Source organism: Dreissena polymorpha, chromosome 8, assembly GCF_020536995.1.
Source record: "Dreissena polymorpha isolate Duluth1 chromosome 8, UMN_Dpol_1.0, whole genome shotgun sequence".
Classification (NCBI taxonomy): Eukaryota; Metazoa; Mollusca; class Bivalvia; order Myida; family Dreissenidae; genus Dreissena; species Dreissena polymorpha.
This window is the reverse complement of record NC_068362.1, coordinates 84,298,363-84,310,995: the sequence shown is the minus strand read 5'-3', so window position 1 is coordinate 84,310,995 and position 12,633 is coordinate 84,298,363. Positions and strand designations below refer to the sequence as shown.

The 12,633-nt window shown below is 34.5% G+C and overlaps 1 long non-coding RNA gene across 1 annotated transcript; it reads left to right on the top strand.

The window, feature by feature from the left end:
- Positions 1–800: 800 nt before the first annotated feature.
- On the top strand, positions 801–7,625 carry LOC127842286 (uncharacterized). The gene is made up of 3 exons (XR_008031529.1): positions 801–848; positions 4,687–4,880; positions 7,446–7,625. It is a non-coding gene; the product is annotated as an uncharacterized LOC127842286 (long non-coding RNA).
- The last annotated feature ends 5,008 nt before the right edge of the window (positions 7,626–12,633 follow it).

Here is a 12,633-nt window from a genome sequence, read left to right as displayed (position 1 = left end):
TCGGAGACTTTAATGCTAGAACATCAACATTTGCAGCTATATCTGACGTTGATAATTGTATAGTTGAAATTGCTGTTGACACTAGCGATATGTTTGAGAGAGATATTTAGGATAAACTACTTAAGTGTAATATGTCAATTACTCGTTATTCAAAAGATAAAATAATTAATCATAGTGGTAGAATACTAACTGGTTTTTGTAGAGCAAACGAGTGCATTATATTAAACGGTCGAGCTTTTTTAAGACAAACAAGGACATTTCACATGTAAAGATGTGTCGACTGTTGAAAATGTTGTGACGACTAACAGAACTTTGCATTTATTTGCAGACTTTTTATGTCCCCCACCACTATACAATTATCTTAAAGAATGTTAAAAATGGACACCAGACACACCACTAAAAAATAAAAAAATAAATCAGTAAAAGTGCATATATTAATTATTATCAAAATGTTTTTGTCTTTGTATATTTGTTTCATGTTGTCACATATGTTTGCACTTTCTCAACATCACATGACCCACAGCCTGTGCATTTTTATGTCTATATGTTTGTAAACTCATGTCACATATGTATGTGCGGAGTATAAATAAACTAAACACTCATCTTTTCATACTTGATTACAAATATGCTGCAAGGTATGCAATTTCAAAGAAGTTTCCAATTTAGAGTATAAGCCTACATGGTGGAGTTTAATGGCGCATACTTCAACTAGATTTGTGCAACATTTAAGCCGATTATGTGTTAAAATAGACGAAATCTGTTTGAAATCCTCTTCAGTTCAGTTATATAAACGCCTGCGTGTTAACCTTGCGTATCTAGTGCTCATATTCCCTAGAGCCGAGACCAAGGTGAGTATTTTATTAACACATGTATGCTTTGATAAAGAAACAATAGTATTGTCGTATAACCGACTGTCAGCACTATGATATATAGGAGCAAAGCACGAATATTTTGATAATACATATCTACGATCATTACAGTGTTATGAAACATAAAGTATGTATAATAAATAATTAGATATATCGATATATTATTTCGTTTAAAACACATCTTTTTTTTAGAAATTGTTTTATAAAGCAGTTGTATAAGAACTATGATTATCTAATTTGTGAACGACGTACCTTCTCCACGTGCTGCGCCATGGCTTCTTTTAATCATTTTAAACATTACACACCACTATTGCGACGAATTAAATAATACATATTGATCTTTTACCATGTGTAGTTTTATGTCAATGGTGAATTGCCTTAAATAAAATAATAGCTTGAGTTAATAAGAATTCCTTACTTGATAATGTTTCTGGATTTTCATTTTTCATAAATATTCAACTCTTTTTTTTAAACAGGTAATTAGGGCTGTAACGATACATTCCAATATTCGAATTACTCGAATACGGCTGTGGACGAATCGTATTCGTTATTCGCCACCTCCCGAACCGAATATTTGGCGAATACAAACAACGTGGTTTTGAGTTTAAAAGTTTAATCATCTTATCTTACCTTTTAAATGAAGGTTCATACAATAAACCCCTAGATTTAAATGTTCTTCTCCTAATTCCAGCGTTTTTTATCATGTTTACCCCACCCACTATGTTACACAGTGAGATTATCAACAATAATGACGGGCACCGGTTGAATATTTACTACATTGAATTGAAAAATCTTTTGATGATTGTTTAATGTTTATTTAGGCAAATACGAGTGCTTTGATGCTCAAACATACCAAAAAGATTGGCAGATGGAATTTCGTTTTTGTTAGCTCATCTATTTTTTGAAAAAAAAAGAGCTATTGTCATCAGCTTGGCGTCGGCGTCGGCGTCCGGTTAAGTTTTGCGTTTAGGTCCACTTTTCTCATAAAGTAACCATGCTATTGCATTCAAACTTTGTACACTTACTTACTATCATGAGGGGACGGGACAGGCAAAGTTTGATAACTCTGGCATGCATTTTGACAGAATTATGTGCCCTTTTATACTTAGAAAATTGAAAATTTTGGTTAAGTTTTGCGTTTAGGTCCACTTTTCTCATAAAGTATCCATGCTATTGCATTCAAACTTGGTACACTTACTTACTATCATGCAGGGACGGGGCAGGCAAAGTTTGATAACTCTGGTGTGCATTTTGACAGAATTATGTGCCCATTTTAAACTTAGAAAATTGAAAATTTGGTTAAGTTTTGTGTTAAGGTCCATTTTATTGAGCTATTGCTTTCATACTTGCAACACTTACTTACTATCATAAGGGGACTGTGCAGGCAAAGTAATGTAACTCTTACTGGCATTTTGGCGGAATTATGGGCCCTTTATACTTAGAAAATTGAAAATTGGTAAAGTTTTGTGTTTTGGTCCACTTTGCCCCTAAAGTGTCATAGATATTGCTTTGATACTTAGACCATTCGCAAACTATCATAAGGGGACAGTAAAGGAGAATTTGCATATCTCTAGTTGTAATTTTTACGGAATTATGGCCCTTTTTCGACTTAATAACTTTGAATATATGGTTAAATTTTGTGTTGAGATCCACTTTACTTCTAAAGTATCAAGGCTATTGCTTTCAAACTTCAAATACTTTTATGCTATCATGAGGGTACTGTACCTGGCAAGTTTATTTTTACCTTGACCTTGAATGACCTTGACTCTAAAGGTCATATTATTAAATTTTGCTTAAATTGCCATATCTTCTTTATTTATGATTAGATTTGATTGATACTTTGACAAAACAACAACTCTTACCTGACATACCACAATAGACTCCACCCAAACCCCCGCCCCCCGCCCCGCCCCCCCCGCCCCGCCCATCCCCCCTCAGAATTCCCCCCTCCATTTTTTTTTAAAGATCATGTTATAAGTGACCATCACACCCTCACACTATTCACCCACCCTAGACCCCTCCCCCCCCCCCAAATGTTTTTTTTGAAACATGGTTAAAAAACACAAATATTTTTATTATTTTATTTTTGAAATACCGTCCAACAATCCAACCCAAGAATCCCCCACCTAAATTTTGTTTTTCTTTTGCATTATTTATATGCATTTTTGGAAGATAATGTAATAAATCACCACACCCGAACAATAAACACCCCTCTCCACCCCACCCTCCCTCCTTTGTGATTGAAATTGAGATAGGACCCTTCATGCACCTTTAAAAAGAAAAATAGATGAGCGGTCTGCACCCGCAAGGCGGTGCTCTTGTTTATCTTTACGCCAATGATCGTGCAACTTATCGACAAACATGCAGCATAGTAGCAAAGGGAATGCTATTGATATCGTTGACCTGCCTGCCAAATACACGTCGTTTGTCTGGCGCTGTGTTCAAAGTTTAAGCAGATCTAGTCAGTGTCTTGTTATTTCAAAGTGTTATATTTCATATTTTCAGTATGCAATGATACTCAATTAATCAAATTGACAAATACCCATAGCTTCATACTATATAATGTCATGTCAAGTTGTCAGTATTACTTTTTTTCATTGAAATTCATATTCATGAATAAATATTCGTATTCGCCACCCTGTATTCGTGATACGTATCGTATTCGTTACCTAGTGTATTCGTTACAGCCCTACAGGTGATTACTAAAGATTTTATCGTACTATATTACTAAAGATATGATTTGTAGTTATAATTTGCACATTATTTGCAATAATATATACATGTATTATTGTGTAAGTGCGAGATATATAACTGTGAATGAACCATCCATTTTTGGGGATGGGGATTTCATAGTGTGTATGTCTCGTTCTGCACCGTAGCTAGGCGCACACGCCGTAGTCTCAAATGGGAATATGTATGTCTGTCTGTGTATCTGATTGTTCACACACCTTTCTCCCTATATATATATATATATATATATATATATATATATATATATATATATATATATATATATATATATATATATATATATATATATATAAACATTGTTTGCGCGATTTTTTTATCATTTTTTTTACAGTCTTTGAGAAATACTGAGAAAGAATGGCGCTGATTTGAGTATATATTTGAGTAAATTCGATACAATGCTTAATTGTTTTATTGAAATTGTCGTTAGTTTATTATTTCATTATTGATCCATAGTTCATTAAATTTGCTTTACTTTTGTTGAGCCACGTTGTCTTAATAGCTATCGACTTTTTCTCTCCATTTATTTAAAGCATTATTAAACGATGTTTCTTTAATCGCCGCTTTTAGAACAATACCACACAGGAAAAGACATGCATTACACCATTCACAAACAGTCTCGCCTTAAGGGTATACCCCTCCCGCACCCAACATCTCCGTTGCCCGAATGTCCCTTAGCTTTCTGTGCTTCTGTAAAAAGTGTATTATATTCGATTTATAAACACACTAAACACTCAAACAATAGTTTAAATTGAATATAGGCGAGGGCTAACGAAAAGGGGGTTTTATAACGGAAAAAAGCTGAACGTTGAAAGAGAAAATATTGCGGCTTTTCACAAAATAAATTGAAAGCTTCATCAGGATATTTTCAATTAAGCTGCTTGCGTCCGAAAACTGTGCTAATTAAGGAACTTATGCGGTGAAAAGTGTTTCTCTTTGTTTATCTTATTTAACACTTTACGAGGGTACACCAGTATACCAAGATTGCAAGTTTGTGAAGACTACATTGTACATCCAAAAAGGGGACCACGAGTCAAATGCCTAACTTGTTTGCTTCTTGTAACTGTAGGACGACGATGTTATCAGCCGTCACACTCTTGCTGCTGGTGTCGTGCTGCGGCATGGCGTTAGGTCAGTGGGGCGGGGACTTGTGTAGGCCGGTTTACCCTCCATGGAACTGCATAGCCGTGCTTTGCGCGCCCGCTACAAACTGCCGTTATGGATCATTCACACCGAAAGGCCATTGCTGCTCGGTGTGCATAGGTATTGAAATTAATACTCTCTTTGGTTGTATCTTCACGGATAGTACCGATATTATATAGAAACAACTAGGTGAACACTAATTTGTGATCTTCACCTGGGCACAAGTTTAGACAACATGCTTATACAGAAAAAAAACCAATTTGTGGCGTTATTGACTTATATCCAGGAAATGCAGTAATCAGACCTAACGCATGGGCGTCTTGCAGAGCTTGTTTATGAATTAATACTAGACTTTCCATGGTTAAGCATAACTATTTCACTTCACGTCACATCGAGGGAAAGAATTACATAACATGAACAGTTTTATTATAAAGTCAAAATCGTCTTGTGCATATACACTATTACTAATATTGTAAAATATTTTACGACTACGTTGAGTTATATGAAATATAAGAGAAAACATATACCAAGATATATGATATGACATTTTACGTTACATTATACCATTTATAACGCCCCCATCACGACATGCACGACGACGAGTACATATGACCTTGGACAAACCAATCTTATCCGTAGTTGCAATCAACGTAAACCCGTTCTATGCACAACAGGTACTTTTTGACGATGCTGCGAAGCATCGTCTAATTTATCATATCATGAAAAATTCTTCACAATGACAACCTATGTAAAAGACCGAGCCAGTCCGATTGAGATAGCTCGATTTTTCTAATAGGCATACCTCGCTGATTATCATTGATAAAGGTATAGGAAGCTCAGCTATAAATAGGACAGCTTATTCTGGGAAAAGATTTAATAATAGTTTGAAAACGTTAATTTTAAATCAGTTATATTAAATCCATTATATGTTTATAGATCAATGAAACAACTATGCATTTTATGTATTGTCTTTGACATTAGTCGTGATTCAGTAAATAAATTGCGAATTAAAACGTGTATAATTAACTTTCAGCGCGATCATGAGTGTAAAGAAAACGAATTATTTTGAACCTGCCATTTGTAAACGTTGGAGCGACTATGGTATATAAACAGCATAATAGCCATATTATATTTGTGATACTCGCTCTTCTGCGTGCTTACTCATTTTGCATATTTAATAAACTTTTCAAACATAAATTACAGAGCCACATCAGTGCACATACTATGTTTGACAATTCATTCGTTTGTTGGATATTGTTTGCTGTTTTAAACACATGTTAGGTCATATCGCGGAGATTTAGTTAACCTTACCATGTGTTCAAGTGCTCATACGACTATGTGCTCATACCCACTTTCGATCGGGAATCATCATGAAATTATTGCCGTACTTAACGAACAAACATGCCTAAGCTTATTGAATAAGAGAAAAAGAACAATAATCAAAAGAGAAAAAGTATATGTTCATGCACATGGGATTGTGAAATCACGTCCGTTCACAAAGCATCATTAACTTAGGAAAGGAAACAACGAAATATAAAGTTTGGTATGATATACATGTAAAATTAAAGAGCATGTAGTAATTAAAGAGCATGTCAAGTTTTGAATTTAAATGCTGAAACGTACTGATATAACCCAAAAACGTTTTACTGTAACAGACAGTTTTTTAAGATAAGTGGTACAAAAAATACACGTCGAATACCTTTTTAAAGATATTTCTTGTTATATTTGATCGAGAATGTAACCCGCCTCCCAGTTTCGCTTAAAGGATCAAGTTCCCCACGGGTACTACTTCCCCGTACCCCCAATTTTTGTTCGTACCCTACATTTTTCGTACCCAATTGTTTTCGTACCCAATTTTTTTTCGTACCCAAATTTTTGCTCGTAATCAATTTTTTTTTCGTACCCAATTTTTTCCTACCCAAATCTTTTTCGTAACCAAATCTTTTTACGTTCTTTTTTTTTTGGCATAATTGTTGTACCCAAAATTTTCGTACTCATTTTTTTCCTACCCAAAATTTTCGTACCAACATACACAAGTGTGGTGATGTAGATAAACTTAAATAGATGCTTTTATATCAATCCTCTTCAAAAGCATCGTCACACCAGTACTGTCAGTACTTTGATTTAATACTTGAAATGGTATGTGCTTTTGAAGGATTTCAAATGAATCGGCTTTTTATGGCTGTTTGCTGCACCAAGTACATTCCGGAATATGTTTATTTCATGCAATGTAGAGATGCCTGTGTGTACATCATTTTCTCACTCTTTGTTAAAACATTTCTTCACGTTGTAACCTACCTATTGTCACTTTTATTATGATAAGTTATTCTATTAAAATAAAATAAATTAAATTCAGAATAATCAAACACATATGTTAACGCGTTTATTTGACTAAATATTTAATGTCCACTTCATAAACAACGACCTGTGCTCTGTATCTTCCACAGATAATACATGGTGTCAGTTAACTACTAACTCGGTTCTTGAATCATGGCCTTGGACTAAGAGACATGTTTTGTTTTGAAAATTATATTTGTTTCGGTTAATTTATGCATTATTTTCATCTTTGGACTTAAAGCACATGTTCAATGTTGTCAAACAAATTATATCATATTTATAACGCTGTTTGTCTATATTATAAACATGCTGGATCCAAAATTACCCTAAGCCGTTTATGTTTTTTAGAAGATTGTTGGGGCTGGCCATGGCCGTGGGGAAAGTAAATCCACACGTCGTGAGAACAAGGTGGGCAAAGGAATAACGACAACTACGAACAGATAAAATGGATCGCAGTAACGGACGACATGCTATTGTACTGAAAATGTTTGCCTTCGTTAAAAAGAATAAATAAAAACTATTCAGCAACCATGACTCTATTTTACCATACATGCACTAAACACACTATATGAACAGAAATTACCAAAATAAATAAAACTGATGAGAGTAATAACCTGACAAATGAAAATCGAGACATGAATTTATACTGCAAAGTATGTATTCAATTATTTCACTTTATAAAAAGTTGAGAAAATAATTATTACAAATGTTGTAACAAATATTGCATATATTAATTGAATGCTGCAGAAAAACATGCATAATACTAGGAAACTTGTTATAAACGTACTTTAATATTTGTATTCTTGTGTCGTATTTACTTACACTATTTACAGCATTATTTGATAGGAACAATTTAATTGTAGAAATCACGTTCGGGAGAATGCACATATTCACAGTATGGTTTTTGTTTTCTCAAAACATATCGATTCCTTATTTTCACGATTGCTTATTAAGGGCCTGGCAACATTAAGATATACATGTATAGTAATAAACACGGATATATGCCGTATTACAGTCATCTAACAGCAAAGCATAAAGTCTAGTCATAAATATGTTCATAGTTTAACCAAAATATGCAGCACGTTAGAAAGTATGTTTCGTTAACATCGCACATATTTATAAACGTTTAGCGAAACTATGTCCATCTACTAGTTGTGCTCTTCAGCACCGAAACAATATTGGATATGAAACACGTGTATGCGGTTGTCATTTCTTATATGTGTTCGGACTGATTAAATCCAAGTAGTGTGTATGCATTATTAAGCAAATAATTACAATTGCAGTTTAAAATATTGAATTACATCTTGCCTTACCAGAATGGAGTTTCCTGTTACAGATTTGTAAAATTCATGATTCACAAGCATACGGGCAAACTAAGGTCGCTTTAATCGCTACAGCGATTTGTATGCCTAAGGATAACTGTGCAATACTTGATTATTTAAACTGTATGCAACACAGTGTTAATCGCGGTGGGATCCTTACTGATGAGATTGTATGTGTAAGTTCAGTATCAAGGCACGAAATTTAACTCTACGCGACCTTGCGCACAGAGAATCTACATGTAATTAAAGCATTTTTAACCAAGCAACATTATACCGGAAATTGACTTTTAACGATAGTAATATTCAAAAATATTAGTTTCGTAATACTTGCTGTTGAACACATTTCGCGTACTGATAGAACGTAAATTTAGCATAGACCTTAAGCGCAAAATTAATGTTTGTTAATTTTCTTAGTAGGTACAGTAAGTAGAAGAATACTTAATATTCGTAATTGCATATTATTTTAAGAACATATTCTTATAAATTAATACAATGACAACCATAGGTAGCGAAGAGTTTTTAATTTCAATTGCATTATAAAGCACACAAAACAGAGTTTATTGGTTTAATAATATATATGCCAAAAGGATACGGATTAAAAATTATTTTACAATTAATCAAATCGCATGGATTATTAAATGGCAACTGTGCATTGCTTATGACATTACATGCTTCTGCGCGACAAGTGCATTGAGTGTCGGTGCATAACAAATGGTTATTCAATTCTTAATAATGATATCTTGATTCGGTCGTTATTTGGTAAATGCAATTAAGCATATTTTTGCGGGTAAATGAATTTCGAACACATTGATCATCATGTTTGATTAATAAGTCCTTGTTGCCTTACAGTTTGAACATTCACATTTAATCAACTCAAGTGCATGTTATTCTGGTTAAGAATGGAATGAGGCACTGAGAATGCTTCTTTGCATGAAGCGACAACAAGTTAATCAAATGGTACTAGAAACGGAATAAGAAATTCATATAAACAGGAGCACAAGAACATTCGACAGATTTCACAAACTCGGGAATATGAAACCCAAGCTAATTAGTTAATAAGCATTTTTTTTTCTAGTCTATGCCCGAGAATTGATAGTTCCGTGAGGACACGCATTCCTATTTTGGAATATAACGAATGTATTTAAGATTTTTTCATACACTTAACTCAAATATTATTTTGATATAAAATATATTATCGTACGTAATTGAAGATAAAGATACTGGACATTTGCAACGTAATCGTTCATACTATGCCTCACACACTCAGCCCACATTATCAGTTTTACTACAGATAATCATATAGTTGTGTATAATATATTAAAGCTAACATAAGATAATATATACTTGTAATAATAGGCGACGAATCGTGTAATATCGAAACAAGGTTATTATGCTTTTTTAATATAAAACAATGCACCACACAACGCCCAGGAAGAGTTATTTTGCAGTTTTTCGTATTTGGCTTTAGTGAACGCTTGGGAAGGATCTAGAAGTCATCTGTTATTCTCTATCACAATGCAACTTTCTCAGAACTTTTTTGTTCTAATAATACATCGGCGTAGTTGGAAAATCGATCCAATCCGTAAGAAAAAACAAGCTGCGGGACGGTTATGTGAATTTGAGTTACAAGTAGGCATCCTGGGGTCTTTGACTCTCTGGAATGTTACATGTAGTATTTGCAACGTAAAATGGTTCTATTCGCGTTTTTTTTCAATATTGGGGTCAAATAACCTTGCCTTTGGATGCGTGGTTAAATGTTTTATAATTGATTTGCATCATAAACTACGGAGAGCGATGGATGGCAATCTTAAACTTTTGGTTGTAAATGGTACATTAAAAACATTGGTTTATACAGACGATCACGAGTGCGTTTCTTGGGACCTCTTGATTGACACCATATCCACTGCAACAAAGGACCCAATAGAGGCCACAGACACGGTATTTAAAAGCATATTTGTATTGAATTGTTTTTTTGAAAAGTTTCAAGGAATCTGAAGGAATTGTCATCCAATTTAATTATAAAAAATACAAACAATAAATACAACAATTAAGGAAATACAAACACAGAAAATGTGTTTGAGAAATCAAATTAACACAGATTTGTACCATTTGTATATTTCTAGTTGACACGATGGTCTCGTTTTCGAAGTTTCTCCTTGATTATAATTAGATTTTAGCTATATAGTACATCCAGGTTAAAAGAATGGATTATGGTAGGAAGGTGGAAAACAAGAGGTTTGTTGTCAATAACTTAAGGTTGCTTTTGCCGTTGCGGTTGTCAAAAATTAACCTATGAAATCTCAAGAAGTACAGGAGCACGTCAAGGCTGCAAATGAAGTGAAGATCAATGCTCATTTATGGCATCCGTTCGAGGAGCATAGTAAGCGGAAAAGCGAGCTGGTATGTTTATTTACAATTATCGTGAAAGTAACACTGTACACCATCAATGTTGACATCCATTTATATTGTCTTACCAATGGTCAAGCACGTGGACTTCCCTATATAAAGACACATTTTTACAACGTTAGTCTTCATATTTAACTAACTCGTACCTCCAACAAATGTTTAGTCTTTTCATTCGTTTAAACGACATCACGTGACTACTTAATATTTTAAAATATTGGGTCAGCTGCATAAAATATTGGGTAGGTCACCTGCTGCCTCGACGCCTGTGTCTCATCCAATTTGAATCTCTTTCTTGTCCGAATATTTTTTTAATTACAGGGCATAAACTGACCCTGAATCTTACACATGCATTCGCGTTTTGTTTCAGTATAACATTGGTGTTTTGGACAAGAACCCCTCAACTGTCCAAGGAATAGCAATCATATTAGACCACCTCCACAACTACGTTCCGCAGCGCAACGGAAAGGTCCACACGTTAATCACATGGGGGGGGGGCGGTCTATCATGCGAACGTCACGTTGACGCTCAAAACGCGCGTGCAAATGGAACCAGCGTCTCAAGATTTCCATTAAAGGATGCTGATCCTTCAAGTTAGATTGAATGATTATTTGTGTAGCACAAGCTGTACTCCAGCCTCACAACGTAGTCAGTTCTTCTTTATGATTAAAGTATTTTCAAACTTTTTTCAATCTATTATAAACGTTTGCACCATTTGATGTCCAAAATATGTTTGCACATACAATTATTAATATTAGATGTGTTTTAACAGATACATGTGAATTTAACTTATTTATGTTCTAATGTATAAGCCGTCTATATGCTTTTTATATAACGTTTTCAGAACAGACTTGTACCACAACCTAGTTTTTAATAACGACAGGATATGATGAACATTCTTCGTAATGGGAAGTCTGCTACCGAATGGGTAGCGTTGTTCCAGCTGAGGAATATGTTTGCCCAAAGGTCCGTGACGTGCGTTGTTTCTGAGTCGTTTAACTACGTCTCGGATTGTCTGAAGTTCGTTACAGAGGGCTATGTCATCACGTTTGCTCTGAACGAACTTGGCGTGTCGTTCCTTGACGAGGAGGCCGAGTTAACGCCAGAAAACCTCAATGCAGCAGCAGTAGCCATCGTTGATAAAATATTGTGCCCCATCACACTGAACGACGACGACACCGCTACAGAAGATAACTGCTGCATCTGTCGACAAGGTTAGCTGTTGATGCGCTAATGTTATTGTCTTATAAGATGTGGTGTTTACTTCAGAAAAAAAAAATACACGGAATTAATAAATAAGACCGATAGCGATTCATTTTGAGATACGAACCCACGCTCACATATTCCGTGTAAATAAAATCAGCGTGATCAAAATGCGCATGCATTAAGAAGTATTTTGTTTGAATTTCATTCATAAAACTTTGACAACAACTAATAATGTTCCCGCGCCCGCCCGTGTACCGCGGACAAATTGATAATACAAAACGTATTTGTATAGGACCGTTTACATCCCAGGAAACCCGAAACCATGTGACCAGTGTAAAACCATTGGAGCAGTGTTCGGTATTTTAAACTTACATATGGTAAGTTAATTGGAAAATTTAAAATTTTCCAAGTCAAATTTGAAACAACTGCGTATTTACATTGATAACAAAGGTATTGGCCTACATGTAGAACAAAAACTGACAATTTTTCTTTAACAAATGATCGAAATGAAGCTTCGTGAAGTAAAAGATCGGGAAAAATAGGCCATGTTAAGGCATTTAGGGGAAAAACTGCTTTAATTTCAAAGTCACTACAATAATTTATAC